The sequence below is a fragment of the Anguilla anguilla genome, chromosome 10 (assembly GCF_013347855.1).
Source record: "Anguilla anguilla isolate fAngAng1 chromosome 10, fAngAng1.pri, whole genome shotgun sequence".
NCBI classification, from domain to species: Eukaryota; Metazoa; Chordata; class Actinopteri; order Anguilliformes; family Anguillidae; genus Anguilla; species Anguilla anguilla.
Window position 1 is genome coordinate 39,192,438 of NC_049210.1, and position 22,972 is coordinate 39,215,409.

A 22,972-nucleotide genomic window follows, 5' to 3' on the forward strand; every position below is an offset into this window, starting at 1 on the left:
AAATCATTTCCATACGAAACCTAAGCTACATAATGCTGAAAGTACATGTCTTTCTTGGTATACCTGCATACCCAACACTCAGACTACTAATCATATTTGAAGGGGTCAGCAGCCATATCTGTGCTCAGAATACTTAAAAGTGATCTCCCTTAAGCAAAACCAAAGGTACAACAGAACAGGCTGTAGATTTCAGCGTGAACCCATTACTCATGCAACCAGAGCCATTCGGCTGGAATTTTCCACGAATTCCTCTGGAGCAGAGAGCCAGGCACAAAGCAAGAATGCAATTAAACCCCCAGCCTCCTCATTCACACACGGCAGTGCTCCACCCGGCCACCTAATTCACACACTGTAGCGCTCCACCCGACCACCTCATTACACAGCGCAGTGCTCTACTGAGTGATAACGCTACATCAGGGAGGGAGGAGTTCCGTGCGAAGTGCTCTAAACAGGCGATGAACGTGCTTTCCAGAGTAAATAAACTCCCAGCCCGTGCCCTTCCAGTCTTAGAGAAGCTGAATATTACCGCAACCCCAGCACTCCTCAACACAAGCTCTTCAACATCAAGGTAGAATCATTTTTGTCAAAATCCCCACATCGCCCATCAATCAACGGCACCATCAAACACTCAGAAACACACACCTGTAAGCACTAAAAACAACAAAAAATTTAGCTGAAAGCTAGTTGAAACCAGACACTTTTCATCTCTTGCGGAGTATCAAACCCCTTTCTCAAGTCAGATCTATCAGTCTGTCGTAAACATTTTATGAGACAACCCCAACGGCAAGCTCCGTCTGATAACCAAGTTCATAAATGCGTACAGTATATCAACGAGCAATCATAATATAATAAACAAGAAAAATTCCCTGATAAACATCCGCGGAAGATAATCCCTCAGATTTATGCCTCAGACATTCTCTGCATAACTATAACACACGGGAACCGCCAGGGAGCCAGTATGTTTAATCTGCAGAAAAGCTTCCTGACAGCCTGCATGCAGTCAAAGCCCCTCTGAGAAAATTAAATCTTTAAAATAGCTGTAAACTCAGGTGTGTCTAGTTTGTATCTCCGGAAGGAACAAATGTGATCTGTTTCCAGGGTGCAGCGTTGCCTTCTGCAATTAGCTTCCACTAAAACAGCAGACTGTTCTTGAGAGTTCTTTTTAGAATTGGCCTGCACTATGACTGAAAGCAAGGCCAAGCCTATGTAGCCTATGTGGGAATATTTATAGGGATTTACATGCAGTACGTTCACACACCAGGGCACTAGGCATCCAACTCGGCCTATCACCAGAAAAATGTCCTTTCCAACAAACCATGCTGCACCAGGAGCACTGCAAGCAGCAATACTCAACTGGCAGCAATGACACAGTAGGGGATTATTATGGAAGATTTGCATGCACTTATCATTCAATTTATTAAATGAAGTTATACAAAATGTATTCGATTTAATTAATTTAACGTTTTCATTGCACTGTTCCTAAATGCTCCTGTGATAAGTATCTGTGGGAAGTGTAGGGATGCCCATCCTCCGAGAAATACTCATGACCGCATAATTCAGAGCAACCTTCCCACCTCTGGTGCGTATATTGCAACCTTCTGCACAAAACAGCAGCTCATCAAAAGGTAGTTTCAAAAACATAACGCAAATAACAGCACAGAATGATAAAAACAGCATGATCGCGTTCATTTTTATCCCTGTTATTTGGACAATTTCAAAAATCAAAACCTGTATTTTTGACTCTGCATGAGCTTTAAACCATACTGCTGCAATTCCATCATAGAGATTTTCATTAAAAAATGAAAATCTCTATGATGGAAAATTGGCAAAAAACAAGCTAATAAAAGTAATAAAAATACAGCCAAACCACTGTAAGAGCACAGCAGTAGTTAAATGCAGCAAGAGAACACTGACAGACAGGCTTGGCCACCTAAAAAGCTCTATGGAGACTAATCCCATATTTTCAAGCCAACTGCCTCCTCAAGATACATTAAGTCAACATTAAGTTATGAGCATGCTGTTCCTAAACACACAAAGGCCCTACATCGGTTATTTATTATGTAACCAATGACAACTCGGCACTGACAGTAACCTGAATGAGCCGTTACCCGTGTCAGACTTGTGGAAAGCGCAGCGCGGGTCCGTCGTTACTTCACCGTTTCGCCACTTCGGATGCGGCCCTCGATGTAACGGTGGCACGGAGCCACGTCCGGGCCGAGGGGCTCGGAAGGCTGGAGTTCGTCCACGATCTCCGTGGAGCACAGCGGTCGACGTGCGAGTGTAGCCCCCGGACAGCGCTCCGGTCTACGCCAAGGCTGTTAGCCACAAGCCAAACCTCTTAATGCGGAGAGCCAAAAAAAGAGGCCGCAGATGCCGTCGTTAAGTATCTGACCCTGTCAAGTCGTTAATTCAGCTGGGAGCTAAACCTCAAACTTCTGGGGTCAAGTTAGACTCTGAAAACTAGTACCATATGCAAGCCACTACCAATTCAAGCCAGCCTACGTATAACTTGTTACAGTACAGCATAGCCTTTAGCTAAACATACTTGCATGCAACTGATGGAAGATTAAATCATAAAAATTGGAAACAAAAGTAGGACGGCCATATTGTATTTCACAAAAAAGTGGAACTGCAGAAACTTGCAAAACTGCTGGACTTCAAGGATCTGGCACTGCGAGTCTATGCTTAGCGATGACCGCCCTTCAAATTGGCCGGAGAAACGAGGACCATCTATTACAGCTCCTGTCAACGGGAGGACGGTCCCAGCCTTTTCATCCAGCTGCCCTTTCAAACCCGGGGCCACGCCTTCACCTTTAAGAGCGCGTTTTAATCAGGGTTACCGCCACCGCTCCCCATTGTACGTGCAGGACACGTATTTCACAACCGCGTCTGCCTACAGATTGACTTTGCAGGGGCGGCGATGAGCCTGGGCTCAGACACATTAAACCACAGATCTCTTGAAACCGGGTTTTTTTTTTTCTTCTGAGAACTGGGTCACCCCGCGGAGACAGGACATGGCGCTCTGTAAACTCGAATACTGAACGCACGTCATCACGGATTGGCAAAAGGACCGGGGGGGGGGGGGTTGGGGCTTCTGAGCAGCGGAGAGAGCAATCATTGGGTCCCTTTCTCCTTCTACACTTGCAGGACTTGGAAACAATTCAGGCTGGATTTCAGACTCCTTTCATCGTGCTCAGCAGTGCTTCTCTCACTCTTTCCTTGGGGGGGGGGGGCGGGCTTGTTTGTTATTCCTTAAACCTGCTTTTGTGAGCTAGTGGATGGTTATAGCAATAGAGAGCCACTGCACAGAATGACATGTGATAATTAATTAAATACAAAAGTTACGGGCTAATCAATTAAAAATTGATTGACAGATTTAATTGACAGCAACGAATGATGACATGGCGAGGTAAAAGGAATTCCTTAAAAAAAGACCCACAACAACTCAGAAAGGATATTCTCGTCTATATTTGCAGCTTGATTTAATTAGTTACCACGTACAGAGACCAATGTCTTTGTAGCATATTAATTATCCAAATGTACTCATTCTTTTGATTAAAAACAATGTCATTTCCGAAACACTTAAAACGCAAACAAAAAATCTAAATGTTAATTAGAAAAGTAATTGGAAACGCTGATGGAATGATAATTGATTTGTTTACCACTGCTTTGTTCAACCTTAAACCCACTCACTTGACAATGTTTAATCACGAAACTGCAGGAAATGGCAAACAGCAAGACCGTGCTTTTGCCTGCCGATCCAAACTTGTCGGAAATATGTGCACACAACAACCACAAATATGACGTTTCAACTTCAAAGACAAAGCACAATTCCACATGATGACCTTTGCCCTCAGTCAGGGTTGGGTAATGCAACCCTTCATGGTGGTTAGACCAGAATGTTGGATTAGCCTAAAATTAACTCCCAAGAGCCAAACAAACACCCACATCTATAAAATTGAAACCTACCTTGAGCTAGTGATCCTTGAAAGGAATACCCCATTGTGTAAAGCCAGGGATTAGGGGCAGCTTGTCTTGTGTTCTTAAGCATAGATAAGTGAAGTGAAGTTGATACAATGAACATCCATACCTACCCTATTTTGAGCAAACTGTTCATCTCTGCTTGCACACACAAAATGATAAGAAGGCAAAAAAACATACTGTCTGCCAACAAGTAATGTGCACCACTGAATAAAAATCAATTTCTTCAAGAGCTAGTTACAACATGAATAATTTCCTTACTAGAACTAGACAAACATCAGGGTATAAGAGTAGGAGCCCACAGGCATCCATACACAGACTCCCCTGTTCTCTCAGATGGGTCTCTGTGGTCAAACAGAGCCAGAAAGGACCCATTTCAAGTTGCCCACCCCCGGTCCATGTCCCCTGAGGAGCCACATGACCAGCAAAGGTTCCTTGTGATAATTCCACTTCCACCGAGAGTGACAAATTCAATTCAGTTCCAGTTCCAAAGCCCTCGAGAACTGAAATTCCACTTCAGTTCCCAAATCCGCACTTTATCACATTTGAATTGGAAATGACGGCAAATTCTTTCTTTTTTTGTGTCTCAATCCCTATCTGACCCCGTCCCCACATCATGCCTATCCATTTTGGCGGCAGAAATGCCTTGTCTATTTCAGATGGAGGTGTGCTGGGAGAAGCTTCTCCATAGAAGAGGCGGAGATAGCACACTGCCCTTTGCTTGAGCAATAAAATCTGGGGGATTGATGGCGGAAAGCGATACGACAGCATAACACTGGGCGCTAGCCAGTTTCAACAAACATAAAAAAGCTCAGCTTGAGTTATATTTAAACATTAACACATTTTCACTGCTTTACATTTTAATCAATGACTTAATTGTAATTGCTCTTGTTATTTTATAATCGTGTTGCTATGCATTTCGTCTGCCAGAGCATAATTATTGTTATTTCAACAATCTGGTTCTCAGACTGTGTGAATTAAATCCATTGCAATGAAATCACACCTGAACGAAGAAAAACAAAAAAAAAGTATAAAAAAACATTGTAGAAATTTAGGCTTGGGCGATGTTACTGACCCAGTGTGTCTGCAATCAGAACAGGCTGCAAGCGGGTCAAAAGAAGAGGTCAGGCGTTGTATTGAGCGAGAGAAGAGCACGCCCCATTTCGCGGCCGTCCTCAAGGCGCCCCCCCCCCCCACCCCCGAACCCCCAACCCCTCCCCCGCCACTGGCAGCCGGGCAGCGACGGCCCCGTCTCCGGGGCAACCAACGCTCCGCCACGCAGGCTGTCAAGGTGTGGAGCGGACCTTCCCACAGTAAATCCTGGAGGTCAGGGACCCTTCTGACGGACCGCTAGCCTTCCCCGGACCGCGTCAACCGCGGCGGGGCCGGATCGTTCAGACGCGACGCATCGCGTTAAGAGATTCCGCTGCCAAGGAAGGCGATGATACGCAAAGCAGAATCTTAAAGGGTTTGCAACTCTCGGGTCAGGTGGTATTGACACTCAAAATATTCCACACACTCCACATACTCATTTAGCATTAGAAGACTACTCTTTAGCAGAGAGCATTTTGGCCTACTTTTTGTGTATTGTGTAGCCAGATCCTGACCTCCACTAAAAATAAGCCTATGCAGTTCTGACGACCTCTACATTAGCACTGAAATGACACTGTGAGTGTCACGCTTTCCAAGTAAGAGAAATATATTAAGGAAAGCACAGCAGCTACAAATCAAACCAGTTTTGGGCGTTTTCTCCTTTCATATTTGTGTCACCGGTCCACCGAGTTCAGCAATCCTTACAGAACCATGGCCATACCTGCTTCTAGCACCTGCTACTAAAATATAGCATCCCTGTTAGAAGAGAGCACTGAGATCTCAATCTACAATTTTCTTAAACGATCAGTCATTTACATCGTCAATTTTTTTTTCTTTTCACATTGCTTTCAGGATCAGATGATAAGGTTAAACTTAAACATGGAAAAGATGGTGTTACTATTCTGGCACAGAGCATAGAAATTCCATGTAAAATTCAGCTGCGGCACTAAAAGCATTTGAAAGAGGGAAAAATCCAGAGTAGCAGTCACTGAAGTCCCTTACGGAGTTAAGCACACGGTTATAAACGACAACTGCCTGGTTTGGTGACATCGTCCCCAGCGCTTTCTCCGTGTCATGTTCTTATTGATCTGTATCGACTGGGTGCACACCGGTTCAGAGCACTATTCACAGACTTTGCCCAGTTACCCTTCTGACTCGAAACGCTTTTGGCCCACAGTCAGCGAGCTTGCGGTGCAATTTTCTGCTGTGAATGTCTGACAGGTGACAGTTCACTCAGTCACTTGAACTTGACAGCTGGCAGCCCCGCGGACCACCTATTATGGGCAACTTCCGCGGCGAGCGATCCGAGCGATAGCCGACGGTCGGCGCTTTCGACGCTTTGCCTCCCTAAAGTTACTTCGACGTATTGCACTGTTGAGCAGAGATCTGAGCTGCTGCTGAGCCAGGATTAATCATCAAGCTGTTAGTGGTTAACTACTGTTCCATTTACACCTAGTGCTCTGGATTGATTAATCGTCCTGGCAATGACACCATTTGACACATTGGGATTGATGAAGCTCACAAGGCCTGCTTCCTGGTGCAATCCACGGATGCCATACCACAGAAACAGATCGCCAGAGCCAAAATGGATGCCACTTGTCACAGTGGCATTTATGTCTATATAATCTCCATATAAGCCTTTCCCTATCTTTCTGTTTTGTCTCCTCAGTTGTTAATGGAGGCAAACTGTAAACCGCTTGATATGTTTGCAGCTTTGTCTGTTGTTCCCTCCCAGCTGGGAGCTGGCTGTACAGGCAGCAGTTAATGGAATGGATACTCTCACAAAGAATGAGGGATATGTTTGGAAAAACAAACTGGCTTAAGTGAAATCTCCATTTCAATAAAGATTTAATGTAATGTGTACTTGCACAGGCTAGAACAGAATGCATTATACAGATTTTCCCTTCCAATTAGGCATGCTTAATTAGAAATATCTTCCAGGACCCATGCCTAATGGGCAAAGCTGTTTAGACTATATCAATATTAGTAAAACAATTTGCATAGTTTGTTTCTACGTTGAGACAAATTTGTTTCCAGCTATTCTTTTTGAAAAGATTAAAGCTGATCCTTCAAAAAGATTTTGCCATAGCCCATTATCATGCAACACATTACACCCTAGAACTGATTTGGCATTCAGCTTGCTTTCTGATGCACTACCTAGCTGTGAAATAATGTCTGAGACCTTTGTTTGTTGTCAAACTTCTTAAAATTCATTTTATGCCCTGGTGGTACCTGACATACTTTTGGCACTAAAATGTAAATTAGCCACTTGGTATCACATAATTTTACTTTCAGGTAATCATCTCGCTGATGGCAAATCATTTTATTGAAATCTTACCAAAACTATCAGACAGAGGAAAGTCAACAAAGGTCATGCATTGAACATGCTTCAGCTTCATGAAGCCACTGCCAAATCTTACATGCAGTCAATGAAAAATCTTAAAAGCCATACAATTAATGAGCTGCCCATTTCAACTGCCCATTTCAACACAAAACTCTCTTGAGTGGCCAGATGTGACCTCTTGTCAACAAGAAGCAATTTCCGATTTCCAAGTTGCAATTCCAAGTGAACATCAGTGGAAAAATTTTGCATCCCAATTTCAGTACTTGCCCATTAGTCTTTGCAATTGTCATGTTTTCAGCAAGAAAGCGGAAACCAATGTGAAAGAAAAAGTGGATATGTATGATACTTAGAGACATATATCTTGAGGTAGGAACATTATAAGATATCAGAACAGCATTATATAACTGTCATGTAGAATTAAAGATTGTACATGCAGACTTGTTATTCTTTAATTTCCTGAGTGGTTAACGAAAGTTATGTTTAGCTTCAAGCAGAATTAGCAGTAAATACAACGTTGGAATCACAAGCTCCAGCCAGTTGTTATGCGCACATAGCTGTGGGTTCAGTTCGTGAAATGTGGTTTATTTTTAAAGGCAGTCCTGAAAGGACTACGTTCCCGCAGGCACCGGGATGTCACTCTTCCTGGCCGACTTGGAGAGCTGTGAATATATAGGGCAAAAGTCTTAGTAAAATGCCAGCGTTTAAGCCACACAGTATCACCACCGTGTGCCTGAAGTTTCAATGGCCTTGAATGGATAACGGTGACAGCTGAACCAGAAGGAAAAATAAAATGGCACGAACCGAGTCATCAAAGGATGAGGAGATCCTCAAAGCCCCATCCAACGACTGCGCAGTATGTCACACGCACATACCTGAATCACAGCTTTCAACACCAGAAGGCATGCACTGGCACCTCGCGTGATTGATGAGGTTGATATATGGAAAAGCACATTGCATGCGATACAAATTTTCAAATTTGCTTAAATAGGCAAACAGGCCGTCTATCTACAGAATGTAACCATTATAAAAATCAATGATGTCCCCAAGAAACCTCAATACAAACTAAGACCTGTCAAATGTATGCTCTTATTGTGTCTGTTAGCTTCATGGGCGTGAGTTTCAGAACAAATATATGGTCCAGTGATCTGAAAGATTCAAAACAAACACCATTCAACAATAACATGTGTGTTTTTCAACCCCATGGAACAACCTGCCTTTTCCCAACACAGACTACTACTATTCTATGTGAAGTAAACAGTTTACGCAATCGCGGACCATGTTGAGTCAGGCAGGCCTTCAAACAGCTGGCTGACTGTGAGAGACCATGTTCGGTTCATAATTAGGTTTATTGTGTTCTCCCATATACATGGGGAAATCCTTAGGCGTTTTCTTCATAAAACATAAGGGAGGTTTGTTATAGCAGTGCCCGGCTCACTCAGTGGTGATTTTCATACAGTAGGCTCTATCTCTCAGAGGGCCTACATATCTATATATGCCTATTCCTTCACAGTTAACCTAAAGACAAAAATACAGTTTCACTAGAACATTACAGGAATGTCTACCTGGGTGTTCTAGCACCAGCCTCCTCAAAACTGGATGTGACTGAACAGATAAGCCTACCAATTACTGGAATTCCTCAGTTCAACATCATGTTGTGATCTGCTCTGATAGGAAGATAAACTGTCGCTTTGCAGTAATTTGCTTATTGTGTGAACCGATTGTTCTGACACAAACAATTCTTGTGATTTTATCATCTCGGGCATTTCGTACCGATCTGCTCCAGTTTAATTTTATTTAGCTACTGCCTCGCAATCACTTTTCTGTGATCTAGAAAAGCTCCGCTGCAATTTCACGGATAAGACGGCTAGACTGTATTAAACAGAATTTGATTGTACTCCCGGGCCAGTTTACGCAGATAGGGCATTAACTTGAAAGACCAGTCTCGCTAAGAAATTAGCGCTTCCTCCTGAGCACGTTTACACCCCTACCGAATCTGTGAAAGGATTCCTCGCCGTGCGGGGCCGGACTAAAAAGAGAGGAAGTGCTGAATACAGCCCCTTTTAAGGATATGAACAGAGAGGTCTGAGGGAGACTCACAAATAGCTCCGCCAAACAGTTGCGCTCCCAGTGTCTGCAAAAGGCGAAGAGAAAAATCAGTCTGCCCAAAGCAGAAAGCTCTACGGGGAGGAGGCCTGTTTTCCACGAAATAACTCAGGAGGAGCGCACCAAGTACACCGACGCCAATGCCAAATTAGAGTACTTCAGCAGCTACATTTAGTCTATTATTTCATTATTTTTTTTCCTCTTCCAATTAAACAGTGGATGGGGATTTGACCGTGCATTAGACTAGGATGTTAACGTTAGGATTGCCATGACTCCCCTCCCACTCTGAAACTGGAAAGCAGCTTTAAAAGCAAAACATTGTGCTGTACATTTTACATTAGTTAAGCCTCAGCATGACCTTGGCACAGGAGAATGCAGAAAGGGGACGTTTTACTTCTTTCTTTTTTTTTTTTAAATGGCATTATACTGCAATGTGGTATTATTCCCGTTTTGAGGATCCTCGCTGTGCGATCTTGTTACATTCAATACATCATTAGCGGGAGCAATGGGATGACAACGGCTGTCAGTTAGAGGCCAGGCGCGGGCATTTGCAGTCACTCACACGGACCCCTGGCTAACTGGGGCCCGGCTCTGCATAATCAGCCCCCCTGAACAGTCGCATCAGCCCCAGGGCGGAGAGAAGCGATTAAACCCACCACACCGGCGAACCGTCTCCCGGTGCGGTGAGCTTGACAGGTCACTAGGAGGAGGCCGAACCCGGGACAGGCTCCTGGGAGCTCCCCCCGAAACGAGCCGAGACTTGCGGGACGGGTACGACCAAGGCGGAAACTAACGGCCGGGGAATTGCACACCGGAAAGGGCACGCGTTCGGCTAAAGCTAAACAGAATTAAATCTCACTCATCGCGGGGGAACCAGTCGGTAGATCAGGTAGGTTTATCATTCATTGTCACACTTCCTCTGGAGTCACTTCAGTTCCTTTTATGTCTGCGCCGTCAGCTATATTGACTCAATGTCAGATACGGCTGCTTTGCATCGTGCACAATAGACTGCAGTCAGACGCTTGACTGAGATATTAGCTGCATCAGTAAATACAGTGGACACGGTGGTGACTGCTCTGAACTCGAGCAAACCTCAGGGCCCGGGTAAAAATAACAGATGACTACAAAAAAAGGAAATGGTACATCCAAATCATTCGACTGACAACTTCTATTCCTCACATTCCTGAAGCTTAATGAAAGATAACGTCCCTAACCTGGCCAGGGAGATTCAAATGTGCTGCACCATCTAGATATTGAAGCATCAGATTAACATGGAATTTAAATGACATGCCATGTACTTATCAAGTCAACCTCATGCTTATTCATAGATGTATTCGTATTGCAAACCAGGTGACTCCACTTACATATTTTTCTTTAATGAAGCAATTGACACTGCTCTGTTCGAACTTGCTTGTTTGCTTTCACTCTACTCCCCAACAACAAAGGCAATCCAATTGTTTCCTCATATTTCAAATTCTGTGTAGTTAACTTGCTTTGGATTTCAAATGACTAAGATCTTGGCAGCAAACGGTACTTTCACTGACAAAAAAGCAAACAAGTAGAAGAGACGGGTTTTTGTTTTTGTTTTTCTTCTTCTTGTTCTTCCAAAAAAGTCATATACAAAGGAAAGGAGTATGGCAGAGAAAGACAACACTGTCAGAGTTCACTCTTAATTACTTCCTGACACTGCTGCAAGAACAGAATCTTGCAAATCAACAAGTAGAGCACACTTGTAGTCTGAACTGAAAGGAGAACAATGGACCCCTTTCACTGGCCATTTCAGAAGCACAACAGAGGTATCTAATGTAACACGTGCGGCATGGAAACAATTCTCTACTGGCGGCACCTTCCTGGAGACGCACACCAGCCATCTGTGCTGAAAGTTCTTGGAGTACTGAAAACATCAGCCACAGTGCCAACGTGGGATCGACACCAGACACTAGTAATCTCCCCACCACTAAGGCCCTGTTTAATCAGTAAATAGCCAGGCTGTAGATTAGAGTAAAACTAGATCTGATGTCCTAATAGAAGCCCACATCCAAAGGGAGAATAGCGCAGAGATGATAGGATTAACAACCCCAGTGCTCAGTTAAACTGAAAGTGCATATGCAGCATTTGACCACACTGGTGCTTTGTCTCAAATCATATTCCACAACACTGTAGTCAATTCCATATGGGATAGCAGAGAGTTAAAATAAATATACACAGGCTGCATGGTGATATTTGACAAGCCTGTACCAATAAGCTCATGCTGCAAAAGGCAAACGTGATATTAGCAGTTGAGCATATGGCACTGTAATAGGGACCATCTAAGGAGAATATTCCAGTCCTTCAAAACCAGGAACTGATATTTAAGAATGACTTCTGCTAAAACATCTGCACGGTCCAGTATGTAGCTTTACTCCCACCAGCATATGGAGCGCTGGGTATAATAGAGACTTGATTTTTAATCAGGAGATAAATGTGGCAAGGCTCATAAAAACTGCAGCTTGGAACACAAAATGGCTGTCAATAACAAAGATTACTTTCCACCTCCTGCCTGCTGCCAAAAGGTATACTTGCTCTGAGATTCAGTTTTGAAAAGCTGCCAACAATTAGGTTTGTCCTTGGACATCTCTCCTCTTTCCTTTACCTCCTGTGACGAATTGGCTGACTTCCAACAAAATCCAGCTATGGCCAAGAACAGAGAGAAAACCAATCACATTTTAAGACACTCAGGATTTGTGCTTATGGTAATTTACTGAGAATGCACATCATCGCAAGATACAATTTCTTGTAGGTGTATTAACTGACCTCGCTTCTTCTGTGTTCTGTTTTCAGAAAAGAAGAATACAAAGAGAGGTCAACATATCTAAACTGCGCTTTTAAAAATAACACAAAACTATGTGCACCATGCATAGTATTTCAATTCCATGGCCTCACAGGTGACTGAGTATCACCTACTCTTCAAGCTCTAAACCATTGTTACTAATGCATTTTGGACACATTGTATTAAAATGAGCTTGCCTGAATGAATGCCTGTCCTTGCAATGAATCCAGCCATTTGAGAAATAAACAGGAACCTTTTCCCTGCTTGACTCCTAAAATTTCGATTCATTTCCTTGTACATCCACTGCACAAAATGGTACCATTCTAAAAACCTTCTAGCACGTGTGGCATAATAGTCCCCTTTGCAATGCACTGATACACTTATAGCTTACCTTATCACCTTATTGCCGTACCATATAAACACCAGGGCACATAAGCACAAACAGGACTAGCAATTTGTAAAGGAATGAGATCTCCTCTAATTTCCGAATGAGCATCAGTGAATACTTCCCAATGCCAGAAACACACTAGTCAATCATATTTTTTTCCAATACGATAAGCAGCTGAACTGATTTACTGCAAAACAGCATCAATGTGCATTTTGAGAGGACTCGCCCACGATAGTCACATACAGAAAATACAAAACCACATAATCAATGTGCCCTTGATTATCAAAAAAGCATGATGATACAATTTTCTTTTTATTCCAGAAAAACAGCACAATACATTATTCTCCTATAACAGTTACTACAGTCTGGGAGGACCTCGGTGACTGCTGATATTTGTGGTTTCCTTTCAATCAACAGCCAATTAAGGCCTTAAGAACAAGGTGTGTGGACACTTAGCCAATCAGTGACTTAAATTAATGACTTGTGCTGAAACACACCAAAAACCAGCAGATGCTGTGGCCCTCCAGGACTGGAGTTTGACACCCCTGTCCTATAAGATGAATAGTCCATGGTTCCAAGAGTACCTAGACAGAACTGTCAATTTCTTACAAGGATATTCCACAATATCCCATCTGAGCAGGCTCCATTGAGGCCAACTGTAAGTGAATACTCCACAGGTCAGTCAGTTTGACATTTCAGCATAGATCCAAAATTGAACACACTAAAAGGTTTCCTGTGGCATATTATTACAGTAGCAAAGATAACCCCTGATCAATACGTTTCTTTGCAGCTTTGCCAAGGCAGATCCCACAACCGAATCAACCAGTACAACCAACATCTAAAATGCACAGATCCCCCCAACCGCAACCACACCAATTAATTCCCCCCATTTTAAATGTACCTCTCAACCCACTGATAGTCCATCTATAGGAGCACTATACAACTCAGATACATTCACTCCTCACATGCAACTCTGAGCAAGATAGTGACCATTTCACACTCTACAGACCTCATAGTACTAAAGGACAACTAGCATGCAACCTATCGGAGGAGACACATGTCTCCAGCTAAAGACAGCTGGTAGTCTGAAAGAACTCATGTAGCCGTAGCACCCGGAAGACTTAAACTCAACCTGCCTTGGGTGGGACAAGGCCAATGGTGTCCCACCAACGTGGACACAGTCGCATAGTTGGCTAATGACATCGTCAAGGCTGAGACCTGCAGCTCCTGGGGTTAGTCTCCATAGGTGGTGAGGGATTTGAACAACTCGGGCAACTCAGGAGCTCAGGGGGCACAGACTCATACAATGTATCTGACTTTATTTTAAAACAGAACTCAACAGCATTGACTAGACTAGCCAAAATAAAACAACATGAAGCATAAACATAGTTAAAGCAGTTATTTATTTTGGTTAAATCTAGATAACAATTGAAAACAGCATTGTTCAGACTTAAAATGCTTGTGGAAAACAATTAAATATGCATGAAATACAAAACCAGGCGCAGTAACCAACAGACTGAAACCGCAACTGTTACCGTTTGCCAGTGTTTTATTATTGTTTACAGTGGTCCGTCGTTCGTTCTTGGCAGCCAACTTGTGTCAGTTGATGAAACACTGAGAATGTAATTTATGGCAACGAGGGTAACATTCCACTGAATTATCCTACATGACACAAGAATGATTGAAACCTTGAAGTCATAGGTTAGAATAAACTAGTGGAACCCTTCACGAAGATCAATTGCCGAACGTCCTCTCCACGCGACGTAGGACTGCGGTGACCATTGTTGCAGCACGAAAATGCAATCAAAGGGGATTCCCTATGAACAGGAATTCACTATGTTGAAAGAACATTTTTTTTTTACAATCTGCTTCACTGAGGGAAAATAAAGCTGATAATCATACACTATTCAAGTGTTAAAAAAACAAAGCGACGAACAGTACAAGTTGTGGTCTGTGCGTGTATGTTAAACCCATTAAATTTGCAGCGGCATTATGGAGACTAGTGTAGCCTAACCAAATTAACACATTACAAAATTCCATTCTAGCAGAGATACGCAATTATCAGCGTCAAAATAAGGAAACACCTTGATATAATACTGCTCTGCCATGTCTAATAAGTATTTTTGATGACTACTGTAACAGGAGAGGTCATTTAATTTCAAATAATGATCTTGTGTCTTTGCATTGCTGCTGTGGAGTTGTAACAAGCTGCCATGCTACTACACAGTCAGTCGTGTGCTACATGGGCAACACAACATAACCTACACAAAATACAATTACACAGCTTCAACTCAACTTATGAGTAAGGAAAATACATCCATTCCGACTAAAATTTTCGTCATACGTAGGCGTGATTCCATGCTGCTTCCTCTAATTGGATTTATACATGCATGTAATTAAAAAGAAACATTTTAATGTCCCAACTTGTTTCACATATGTGCATTACCACGAATATGTCGCTCTTAAAAATCTTTTCTAGAAAAAATAACCTACCGTAGGAATCTCTGGATCTACAACACGCTCTGCCACTCCTCTAGACGAAACGAGCAGTTTCATTTTAAAGTTGAAACATTTTGTAACCTCGCGGAATTGGTCCATAATTGTAACAAAATTGTAACAAAATCTTCGTTTCATGTCGTACTAAAATTCTACAGAATTGCAGTACATTACAAAAAGTTAGCGTATCCCTTTACATCGAAGGGCATTTAGACGGTACCTGCAAATGACCAGTCGTTACGTAGTATTTTTTGTTTTCGACAACTGTGCACTGCTGTTTTGCTAAATGTCAAAACAAGGAAAACGACTGGTGACTTACCCATGTCCAATGCTGTGTTGTTCAATTGTTATTTTATTTTATTTTTCTTAGTTGCGATTTCGTCTTTATTATTCAAAATCCAGTTAGATACACTTATACGATTACCAGCTGAAATGACATCCTCCGGCGATCTGTCAAACGGAACGAGGCTCAAAAAAGGAAAAAAATAAGACGAAAATGGCGTCTAACTGAAGGCTGAGTTAATAAAAACGTACAAAATAATAAGAATATATAAAATCGATAAATATATCAATACCCAAACCAGCCAACTGCTTCCCCGACTCTACTAGTTAAAACAAAGATAAAAGACGTAGTTAGCTCTCTGGTGAGCTTTCCAGCTTGGATGCAAAAAATATCCCTCCTGCCGTGTTGCTGGTCAATCGGAGACCTGCATTGCATAGCTTCCCTCTCAAATTCTAGACTTGGAGCGGGGGGGTGGGGGGGCGATCAAGCTTTTTTCTTTACTGCAGTGAAAAGAATGAAAAGAAAAACGTATTACTATCCTGACTAAATTCGGAATTGAAACTAAACCACACTGTCCCTACGATTCACTGGAGAGATGATTTACATCGATGCAAAGACGGTCTTCTTCAGTTATTTTCCTCTGAGCTATGCTCAATCAGAGTTGAGAGTATTTGCTTCTCGCTCGGTCTCTGGCTAGTCCTGCAGCAGTTTCTGATAATGATCTCTCACAGACACATGCACAGAACACTGTTATGAGCGCCAGCAGCGCAGGGTGCTCAGTGTCGCCTCTACCTGTCAAAAGAGGAGTAGAACAACACGTCACCTCTCTACAGATTGCAGTATCCCGCTTTCTAAACAGCCAGCAACTAGGCGCAATCGGCAAATCAGCCTAACGGTAGGCTATATCACTAGTAAATCCCGATAAATGTAGCCATGATGTGGAGAAAGAAAGCGATCAAAGTCCTAGCATCGTCCAAGTCTGCATGTCCCAAGCCATTTACTAAGGTTTAGATGCGTATCAGGGGAGGAATCAAAATGAGTTTTTTCAGGCATACTCGTTCCTGTAGCTATTAAAACCCCCCTTCACCGACAGCTCTTCTGCACTTTTACTGAACAATAACAAAACCAGTCATTATTATTATTATTATTATTATTATTATTATTATTATTATTATCACTGTCGACTTAGTTTTTGAGTGTGTGAGAGAGAAACTGTGTGGAGGGGGGATATCACAGCACCCTCTGCTGGAAGAGTCATACACTGACATGGTTTTCATGATCAATTACATATGGGTCGGTTCCCTTTGAACGTGGTTTACATCTCTCTCGTCAACGTGGTTTTTAAATGTTAAATGAACATTACTTATTTTAAAACGTACTTGCTAGTCTTACGTTTTTCAGTATTGCAATGGAGATATGGAGCCGGATTTATCAATTTTTGTGCGGTGTCAAGGTGTAATGTACCTACTCGTTTAGAGCTCCTAATACAGGCCTTGCTATTCTACTGCCTGGTCTATCACAATTTCCTTCTCTTTGATATTATTTCTCTCATAAATCACGTGAATGTGCTTATGTTGTCCTCCATTGAAATTCAATCTGGATAAGAGCATTTGCTAAATTAATGTGATGTCATGCAACATAATTTGAGGAAGAAACAAACTCCATACTCCATTTCTATAATACCCTTCATGAAAGTTTTCACCTTTAACAAATCTTGCCATCTCCTGGAAATCAACACATGACAGTTTTCCGGAATACCAAATAATGTATCTTGGACTAATGGTTGATAATGCAGTGTGACATTTACCAAGAACAATGCATTAATGGCCTGGTTCTCTACTGTGTGGGCTACACCTTGCAGGCGAGCCTCATTAAGCTAACTGACTGGCCTCAGGGTTAGCAGCTACTTCAGAATCATCCATAAATTGGCTGCCCAGCTGGTCTTCTCTCTCCTCCTAGCCAATCGCATGCCTAACCTCTCCTAATCCCCTTCGTTTGAACTGTTGCAGCTTTTGTAAACTGCCCGTGCTACAACAGCTAACTTTGCAGTCAGGCAGATAAACATTAATATTGCTTCAGTGGGTGTATTATGATTGAAATGGAGGCTCAAGCAGCTTCACTCTCAGATTTTAATACCTCTGACATTAGACTCCAGTTTTGCTGCTAACAGCTACATCAGTCATTTTTCACTGGTTTACTGAACAACTGACTGACTGACTGCCTGACCAACTGACTTATCACTTTGTTGAGTCATATTGAATACCAGAGGCTATCAAACTGCCATCAGCTATTGGATAGGATTTTTTGGGCTGACTAGTGATGCTATGTCATTTAAACAGTTTTAGGGATCAAAAACTCATTCCCCTAACATATTTCATCCTCAGTGATTCAGGTAGTTAGCCATAGGGCTAACATCTTACCCATCTGTTTTTAATGTGAATTCCCTGGCCATGACTCACAAATGAAACCTTACTGAAAGCATTATTGTTTAGTTGCACAAATGGTTACCGCAAATATGTTTGGTAATGTACCCGAGGGTCCATGCAATATGGGCCAGTGTCAGTTGTGGCCATTGAGATAATATACAATTGGATATTACCCAGAAAGGGAGGGTGTCAGTTTGAGGGTATTCCATTTCTCAATGGTAATTTTATGCTGACGTGCCTTGCTTGCATCTTCTATGCATTCATCCAGCATAGTAACAGACTTGGTTACCTGGCAGATTGTATTTTAGTATAGGACTGGCCAGAGTCAGATTTGGCGACTTTCATAGGTATAGGAAGGCATTTGCATTGGTCTTCACTCACTTATATAGGGTCCAGAGAAGGTGTGTTGTGTGGCATATTTGGCTAGAGCACTTGATAGGATCACTTATACCTTTTGAAGTCAAGATCATCATCAATTATTACTTAATGGTACTGAGCGATCCTTCTGCACACCATGTTAAAGTATTACTTTGGCGCAGAGAGAGGTGTCTTTCAACAAGACTAGGGCTAAACCTGCAGAGCATAACTACTGTGCCAGTGCTTTAACGGGCATGACACTGATGTTATCCATATGTCATGACCTTTTAAGCCATCAGAACAAAACCCAAGCAAGCACTTATTGGATACTTGGAATGATGCCTGAGACAGCATTTTCTATTTCAGTCAACTAAGTATGAGTTGATTGGCTTCCTCGTGAAAGAGTGGTGTCATATTTCACCTTTAGAATTCCAGATGATTGGATATGGCACCAACCATAAGCAGGTAGCTGCTGTCTGTCTATTTGATGTAATGACTGTGCAGCTCAGCATGGAGGCTGTGCAGTAAAACAAAGCGGTGGCTGACTGCATGCATATCAGGACACATGCATGCGATCTCCAAAACAAGCAAGGTGTTTCTGATGTGTGGCGAGCCACCCAAAACTCCTGAAGATTTCAAATTGGCAGAAGAAAAGACAAAATATGGGGTAAGAAAGAGGTAAGAAATGAGTATGCCATTTAGAGAACAAAGTACCAGGTACATAATCAGGACTGAGCCAGCTGCCAATCACATATTACGAATCAAACACACTTCCTACAAAAGTGAACACCACTTCCTGCTGAAAAGTCTGATCAGTATGGCAATCAATATGTGAGGCGGAATCATTTCTGATAGGCAGGGTGGTCAAGTTTTGAAAAGACACATTACAATGAGAGTCATACATTGTCGTGCAGTCTTGGGTCTTTGCATGGTCTTGAATTGCATTCACACTGTATCACATAGCATCTAGATGAATATACATAAACCAAAACTGCCATGTTATTGAAACAATCCCTATCAATGTTTACACTGAATATAAACCTGTGAATTGTAGAAAATAGTTAAAAATGGAAATTCAATAAAGGAATGTTTTATCATATATATATATATATATATATATACTGTATATATAGATAATATTTGACACAATGCTTAATTCTATGTATGAACTGAGCATCGAGCCATAGATTGTTTTTAATATGCAAGGCTGTACAAGTCAAATTAGATGACTTAGTTAACAATAAAATCAAACTTAGCATACATGTCACTGCAGCTGTCAGGCCCCAATACTGCTTCTTTATTTTCCTTGAAGGCAGGAGAGCACTTGAGTATTTGACTGTCAAAAATAGTGTTATAAGCATTTCAAATATGCAAAGTTGCACATTCACAGACATGTCCCGCATGTTGAGATTTTTAGAATGCGCTTTCATGGCTGTCAGATCAGGAAACCCCCCAGATACCGGATACAAATGAATAAATAAATAATGGAGACATTGACAGGGGGTGTTAAATTAAGCCAATTGTGTTTTAATTTCTGAGGAATCAAAGTAATTGCATTCACATTCAAATTTGGAGGCGTGGTGAAAAAAAAATCCTATTTATGTTGTCATGTACAAACATTTCCCTGTATAAGTGAGCTTTTGATATTTAAGAGGATAGCACACATTCAAGAGGATTAAAAATAAACCCCTATAACAATACAAGCTCAGGGACAAAAAAGTAGGTTAACGTTACCAGGATAACGATACTGGTATTATTATTAATTTATTCATGTTTTGGCAGACACCCTTTTCTAGGGCGACTTACTGAGCATGAGGTGATGAAAGTGCAAAGGAAAGCATGAAACAAAATGAGTTTAAAAATGTAAAAATGGACAGCAAACAGTGTCATGAATCTCAATTACTATCATTTCTTTTTTAAACCAATTTGAATAATACCGTTCGTGGCCAAAAGATAATGTTCACGGCATGCAAGACAACATAAGCCGATCGCAGGACATTTCCCAAAAAAATAAAATAAAATAAAATACTGGACATCAAGTTTAATATATCAGCTGATTCAACCTGTAAGACATCCAAGAGTGTAAAACGTTCTCAGTTCCTTTTTTTAAGATTAAAGGCTGCCACCCAATGTTAGGCTCGAATTCAGTGTTAGCTATTATTAATAGATGAGGAAGACCAGGAATAAAAGAAAGGGATTTTGGGGGTAATAAAAAGACAGAGAGAGAGAGAGAAGAAAGAAAGTGTATGTGTGTGATGTTGATAAAAACATCCAGTACAGTTTTCTAACATCTGTCTTCCTTAAATAATTAAATAATAGGAGTGGTGAACATATCAATGAAGATCTACAGCTTGCTAGCTTGCGATAGCAAAGTAGTTTTATTGGGGTCTTCACAGTGAGCACGGTGAGGGCTTTGGGCCAGTATTTCTCTTTAAGCTTGCTGGGAGGTGGGAGGACACGGTCATGATGCGCGCATCGCACAGTCTATCTGGTCCGCTCCTTTCACCATCCCCTCGTACGATGAGTTCTCGCCCGTCCAGGCCTGGATTGCAAGGTGCCTTAGGTCAGTGCGATCGTCTGTGCCCTCAGCTTAACTCACGCTTGCAGTTAGCGCGAATGAAAGGAGATGTCAGGATGAAAGAGCAGCAGTGCCTCCTGCCTCTTTTCAGGTCAACATGCTGTATAGCCACAGAAGAGCACACAGTACTGTGTGAGACTGGTATGGGAGAGCTGCCCAGAAAAACTTTAGATCAGTTTCGCAGAAACGCGATTGATGGGATTTGTTTCCTTTTGCAAAAGTTTACTTTTTATTACCCCATTCACTGTTTCTGGCCGCTCTTTCCCATTGTTTCTCTCTCCTCTTCATAAATATTTCAGCGTGTAACAGCGTCCGTGCGCATGATTGTGTATTTCATCACTGCTAAACAGGGGAGCCCAATATTAGGTTTAGAGCACGCTCGCTATTTGCTTTATGATAAAAGTGGGAACCCAAAGAACAATTGCACCATTCACATGTAAGTTCACCTGGGTATTTGACTAGCTGAGAGGAACAGTTTTCTGTCTGTAAGGAACCTGACATTTCCTAAACGCAAAAGAGCTTACTACCAACTTATATGATGGGTTTCTCTGAATACCAATGAATGTCAAATAATCTAACCATCTGAGAGTCGCCTTGATTTTGAGTGATTCTGATGTAGTATGTTGATTGTATTACAATTATTAGCCTACATTTTGTGTAACTGATTGTCATCCACTTTCCATTTCCTATGCATAATACACTGCCTTTTTGAGAAATGTTTTTGGACATTGACAATGCCCTATCATTGAGTTTTACATTCTCTGCGCATCCACAGTAGTTTGATTAGCTTCCATTTAGCCCGTTGTCCTTTTTGTCAAAGTGAATAGCTGCTTAAACAATTCAGTTTAATTACCTAGCTCAAGGGTGCAACAGCAGTACTTCACCTGGGTTCCCGACCAGATCCATTTTTGCAGTATATCTAACACCTATACAGGTATATGATTTATGGAGAAAATAATAATCATGGAGATACCCCATCTCTTACCTAAGGATGTAAGATTACATTTAATTAACAAGAAAAATCAGTAACAGAGGAAGAGCTTTGTTTCTGCTGAATTCCAGGAGATATTGGCCAGGAGATTGATGGCAGCAGCATGAAATCACAGCAAAGGCACTAGGCTCAAAGTCCATGCTGGCATATTGCTGTTATGCGGCAGATTGAGGTAATTAACTTGAATCACTCCATAAACCCAAACCAGTAAAGCAGTGGTAGATTACACGTATTAGTGGGCATGACAGTATATAGACCGTATGACTATGCATGTGTGTAATGCAAACAGGGAGAGCACAATTAAAGTAGCTGCGCGCTTTCTTTACGACATCTCTGTGACAGCATTTTCATAACAATGCGAGAGCATAACTTTTTATGACTGCTCGTTATTCCTGCATTCGGAGTGGTGGCACATCGCGGCACTAGGGATGGGGGTTGGGGTGGGGGGGGGGGGGTGGAGGGTGGAGGGAAGATAGAGATTTGTGAAATAACCACAGACACAGACAGGCTTTCCAAGCAGGAAGTACGCACAGACTCGGTGCGAGGTGTCATATCAGTTGATGGTACCCAAATGTGAATGATCTAATCAGATCCCATTGCCTGGCTGCCAAGTTCATGCAAAACACCTAGTGTGAGAGAGTAGGGAGATGTCATCGTTTTTCTTGCACAAGTCCTTAAAAAAATGGGAGTTACGGCTTATTGATGCAAACAAAAATTCTTCATATTTAATGCCTGCCTGTCTGCAAAAAAAAAAAGGACATCAACAGCATGAAGGTTATAGTACACATATTTGGCCATGCATTTTTAGCTTCTGTCATAAAGCAGTGGGAGCCATGAAACAAAAAGGATGTGACACGTTCTGTGACAAAAGGTCTTATACCTGTGATAACCTACTGGGATAATTTTCATATATTTGCAGTTTTTAGGGATTATCTTTAGAAAAAATTGAATGAACTATTCACTAATCTTATAGGCTTTATAATATTCCAGAATCTATCATTAAAAATTACCTTTGTTGCTCAGACCAACTCAATTCTATTATCACACCCCACCATTCTTATATAATTCATATAATTATAATTAATTTGTCTATATATGTTTGATGGTATTCACTTCTCACCAGA

At 41.8% G+C, this 22,972-nt stretch overlaps 1 protein-coding gene across 1 annotated transcript in view; it reads right to left on the bottom strand.

Annotated features, from left to right (window-relative positions):
- Positions 1-16,236, bottom strand: part of setbp1 (SET binding protein 1) — a 68,675-nt gene extending 52,439 nt beyond the window's left edge. The window contains exon 1 of the mRNA XM_035436483.1: positions 15,533-16,236. The gene's annotated coding sequence lies outside the window, so the exon portion shown is untranslated. The remainder of the gene's footprint in view (positions 1-15,532) is intronic.
- Positions 16,237-22,972: the final 6,736 nt, after the last annotated feature.